At 41.5% G+C, this 5228-nt stretch overlaps 1 long non-coding RNA gene across 2 annotated transcripts; it reads left to right on the top strand.

Annotated features, from left to right (window-relative positions):
* Window positions 1-1018: 1018 nt before the first annotated feature.
* On the top strand, window positions 1019-4211 carry LOC143419464 (uncharacterized). 2 transcript variants are annotated; one of them, XR_013099446.1, is made up of 4 exons: window positions 1022-1216; window positions 1292-1377; window positions 1449-2098; window positions 3620-4211. It is a non-coding gene; the product is annotated as an uncharacterized LOC143419464 (long non-coding RNA). The 2 variants fall into 2 exon arrangements; XR_013099445.1 differs by lacking the exon at window positions 3620-4211 and having other exon boundaries at window positions 1019-1216; window positions 1449-2440.
* Window positions 4212-5228: the final 1017 nt, after the last annotated feature.

Here is a 5228-nt window from a genome sequence, read left to right on the forward strand (position 1 = left end):
AGGAAGTTGCAGGGATCTAAATCTTGTGAGTAGCATGAACAACACTTACATTTTTTAAAATCTTGTGTGTTTAGGTGGTTTGTATTGAAATTTCCCCCTTACAGCAGAACACTGACTATTTGAATTCTGACTCCGTCACTTCTGTTACCATCTATGTGCAGAAACTGAGTCATAACCTTTTGATCACAGCATAAACATGACATGCACATAACACAGTAACCAGTTACTGATGCTTCCATATGAGATACAACTGATTTGCACCTTGCATGAATAAAATTGATAGTATTCACATTAATGTTTTGCACTCACGTAGAGACTTTTGGCCTTGCCCAAGTGGACTCATGCCACCCTCTATGCTCATGAACAAAATATAACTGCTCCCAACAAAACTGCTAACTTTATTGTGGAGTAAAGCTTCACTCAGTGGCTGCTTTTCTTAAGTGTCAGGGATTGACCTCACTTTGTCTTCAAACTGTATTGGGTATAGCAAAGCCCACTTCATCTCATACCAGCTCGATAGTTCAGTCTGCAGACTGCTCTTCATCACCTAAAGGTCATAGTCTCAGGAATTTTGTGTTTATATTTATTTTGAGGTTTAATTATTCTAGTGTTTAAAGTTTTGGATACCTGTCTGTTTGTGATTCATTGTAATTTTGTTGTTGCTCCAATTTCTGTAATGAAGTGTGATTTTCTTTGTAAGCAGTTTGTTTTTCGGGTCATGATTTCATTATTTTTTAGTATGTTGAGCTTTGGTTTTATTGCTCTGGTAGTTTTCACAGAGTTGTGAACGCCTGTTTATGATTTGCTGTTGTAGAGTTTAGAAATGTTGGTCTTTATTTAGCTCCAGTTTCCTTTTTTTTGTCTCTGTCTTTGAGTGTTCCTTTGGGTCTGTCTTTACACGCAAGTCCTTGTCTCTGCATTTTAATGTAGCCAGATGGGCTACTCGCCTTCCGTTTTTTTTCTTCTCTCATTCTCTCTCTCTCTCGCTCGCTCTACCACCCTCGCTCTCTTTCCGCTGCACTCGCTCCTTGTATCAGGTGATTGGGTTAATTGGGAACCCACCTGCACATTGATTGCAGGGTGGCGCTAGCCTGTATAAAGCTAAGCCGATGTCTTGTTGGATTAATTCCTCCCGAGCTTCTGGTACGATACAGCAGTAAATGCTGGCGTACTGCGACGGACTGATCAGCAAGAGCCGATTATATGACAGCTACAGGTATGCTCTCGCTTAACCTCAGATTCCCTCCGAATACTGGAATTGGTGTTAATATCCTTTTCCGGCCTGTTGTAGCGCGGCAGTCTGTTTAATTCTGCCATTGCGGAGAGAGGTGTTCGTGGTATCTCCACCAATGAGAGTATAGTGCCTCCGGTCCTGGGGTAAGCCGTTAGAACTACTTTTATTAGCATTCATAGCTATAAGAGTTTAAGGTTACATTTATCTGTTTCAGGGTTCACTGCTGTACTCACCTCTCCATGGTAAATTGTCCAACCTAAATTGGAAGAGTGGACTGCCTTCTCAGCTGCTGTTGTGAACTCCTCCTTGGTGGAGTCTGCTGTCTTGTCTTGTTTTGTCTTATCTTGTTTTTATTAAGTAGGCTTACCTTTTTTGGGTTCGCCTGGTGTTTTATTTTACCCTGGACTGTTGCTCGTACCCATACTTCTGTGATCGGGCTGAAGTGATTCTCTGCCCGAGTGTCGTGCTGGGACTCTAAATCGCCTGGGTGGCCGGTCTCAGCCGGTGGGGAGCCAGACCGGCCTACGCCTGAGAATAATTATTACCAGCACGAGTGGTAGTTTGACCCGTGGGGAATAAGCCTTTCCCGTGTGTGTGTGTGTGTGTGTGTGTGTGTGTGTGTGATTTCTTTTATTAAAGTTATTAAAGTGTGTTTTAGTCTTTTTATGATTTGTAGCGAGCCTGACGCTCAGTGTCCTTTTATTCTTTTAACATACTTTTCTGTGTTTTATTTCAGTGAAGGAGGACGAGCCAGTGGCCCTGGGACCTCAGGTGGTGGGTCGTTTTCACACTTTCTTTTGTACAGCACTGGGTGGTCTGCAGTGATTCTTGTGGTGTGATTTTCTTTTGGTTCCACGGCTGCTGGTAAGTCCAAGTTCCACGATTGTTTATTTTTACTGTAGGACACTGTCAATAATGACGCTACATCTTGACTTTTAATATTTTATTTATAAAATATTATTTATAATATTTTATTCATTTCTATAAATAAAACTGTTTTAATATTGGAAGCCAACCTGCCTCAGTGTGCATCCTTGAATCTGTGCGGTCTTCTTTTATTCCTTTTATTTATTTTTCTTAAATATATTTCCTGGGGGTGTAATTCCCCTAGGTGGCGTTGTCAAGTTTATTTATTTTGTTCATAACCCCGCCGACCACTTGGTCACATTAGGGTTTGCCTTCATTTATGTCCTGTTTGAGATTATTCTCCTGTCTGTTGCCACCTGAATTTCAGATTATCGTCATCTGTGTGTATCTGTGTGTATTATATTGTTTTATATTATTGTATTAAAAATTTTCTTTTGGATATCTGTCTGTCTGTCTGTCTGTCTGTCTGTCTGTCTGTCTGTCTGTCTGTCTGTCTGTCTGTCTGTCTGTCTGTCTGTCTGTCTGTCTGTCTGTCTGTCTGTCTGTCTGTCTGTCTGTCTGTCTAGGCACGGCGGTCTATCGTTTCATTCAAGCTCGTGTCCTCTACCAGAGGCCTGGGAACTTGCGGGTCCTGCACAGTATCTTAGCCGTTCCTAGGACTGCGCTCTTCTGGACAGAGATCTCCGATGTTGTTCCCGGGATCTGCTGGAGCCACTTGCCTAGCTTGGGAGTCACCGCACCTAGTGCTCCGATTACCACTGCGACCTATGTTAACTTCATCCTCCACATCTTCTCAAGCTCTTCTCTGAGCCCTTGGTATTTTTCGTGTTTCTTCTTTCTGATGTTGCTGTCATTCAGAACCGCTACATCGATCACTACGGCCGTGCTCTTGTTTGTCTACCACCACTACGTCCGGTTGGTTAGCCATCACCATTTTGTCCGTCTGTATCTGGAAGTCCCACAGGATCTTAGCTCGGTCATTCTCCACCACCCTTGGGGGCATCTCCCATTTTGACCTCGGGACTTCCAGGTTATACTCGGCACAGATGTTCCTGTACACTATGCCGGCCACTTGGTTATGGCAAATTAGAAATAGCTATAAACTTATGTGCTTCACATCAGTTTCATGTTTTTTACTTGGACTATGTTAAACTGCACGGACATTTTAAATAAATTCCATGTACGCCCTGCCTGCTAGCATCTTGCACCCTGCTGTTATCTGCTGGATTGTCTCAGGGGCATCTTTACACAGCCAGCACCTGGGGTCTTTCCTGGTGTGATAGACCCCAGCCTCTATGGATCTTGTGCTCAGAGTTTGTTCCTGTGCTGCCATGATTTGTGCCCCCGTGCTGTCTTTCAGTCCAGCTTTTTCAAGCCATTGATAGGACTTCTGGATATCAGCCACTTCCTCTGTCTGCCAGTGGTACATACCATGCAGGGGCCCGTCCTTCCATACACATATATGTATATTATGAGGAGACTTACCAGTCCACTTCACCATTGTTTTCATTTCTGCAGGTCACACTGCCCTCAGACGTCCAGCAAAGCAGACTGAAGATCAACAGCAGCTCCCACATGACTTCCTGAAATGAACTGTGGTTTAGTTATTTTGAAACATGTGTATGAGCTTCGTTGTTTATGTGATTCTTTCTATATTTAACTGGGAGGTGATGGCAGCATAAGGTTATTATAGAAATGAATGTGACTCTTCCCTTCCTGGTGCACCTGAACCAGCTGACTGACACTCAGATTCATAAAATCACTGTCAAAGTGATAAAGGAGCAAATTGTAACATTGTTATCCTGGCAATCAGTGTTCAAATAAAACAAGCTTTAGACACAGTTGGAAGTTGGAGATGATGTGAACGTTTGAGTGAAGATGAGGCTGAAATTACTTTAAAATTCTAAAAAGGATTTAAAGTAACTTCTTAAATGCAGCTGTAGACTGATTGTAATCTAATTACATTTCATGTTAAAATATGTTCACAGATTATGATGTCATTAAATGATCTTAAACAGAATTTGAGAGGACCAGAGTCTTTAATTCAGACTATGAACCTCAAAATATTTCTCACTGAAAATCCCATCAGTCCCAGTGCATTGACCCTGATAAAAGTGACACAGATCCAAAATGGATGACAGACTCAGAACGGAGATCCAGTAATTTCCCAGCTCACTGCATCTGGATCCTCTTTGATATTCAGTCCCAGTGACTTATTATGTCCCAAGATGATCTGCATCAATTATTCTAAATTACACTGAAATATATGATATGATATCTAAAGTATAGCGGACCAACATGTAGACAGCTCCACAAAAAAAATCTTTGGTAATTCTTTTAATATATTTGGATTCTACCAGTTAAATGTGAAATTATGACTGAACTTCGACTATTAACAGTAACTGAAAAAAACATCTCTGCTGTAGCTGTAAGTTAGTCATCATCTTTCAGTGAAGGGTCTGATTAGAAGTTATTAGACGACATTAACAAGGTTAGATCAGAACTTTTCTTCCATCCATTCAGGACATCAAACACAAATGCTGTCTCAGCAGAGCCCATAACAACATCGAAGAATCCACCCACCCCACCCATCTCATTGCTGCCCTCTTGGAAGAGGTTTTGCAGCATCAGGACCAGGAGAGCCAGAATCTGCATTACTTTAATTCACCAAGCTGTCAGACTCTTGAACTCTTAATAACACCCAGCAAGCCCACCGCAACCACTCCCCTCTCCCCTCTCTCGAAAGTGAAACTGCTCCTGCACTGTTTTAAATGTGCTATGTATCTGGAATGGTAATGAATACTAACTATACAATATATTTATTTATAATTTTCTACCGTTTTAAAAAAAATCTATCTATCTATACTGGTGCATGTTCTGAATGACAGTAAAGTAGCTGTGCTATTCTACTCTGTTGAAGCAGAGTCATTCTGATAGCAGAAATCTGAATTTTTCAATTAACATTTGAAACTTCTTCCCAGCAGATAACACTGCAGCTTTCAGACTCAATAATATCAGACCGTAGAAATTCAAAAGGAGATTTTAGGGCTTTATTTTGACTTTGGGGCTCTGTTGTCCATTTGTAACAATCCTGTCAACATTTTCTGCATGCTTCAACATAACCCGA

The sequence above is a fragment of the Maylandia zebra genome, linkage group LG7 (assembly GCF_041146795.1).
Source record: "Maylandia zebra isolate NMK-2024a linkage group LG7, Mzebra_GT3a, whole genome shotgun sequence".
Taxonomy (NCBI): Eukaryota; Metazoa; Chordata; class Actinopteri; order Cichliformes; family Cichlidae; genus Maylandia; species Maylandia zebra.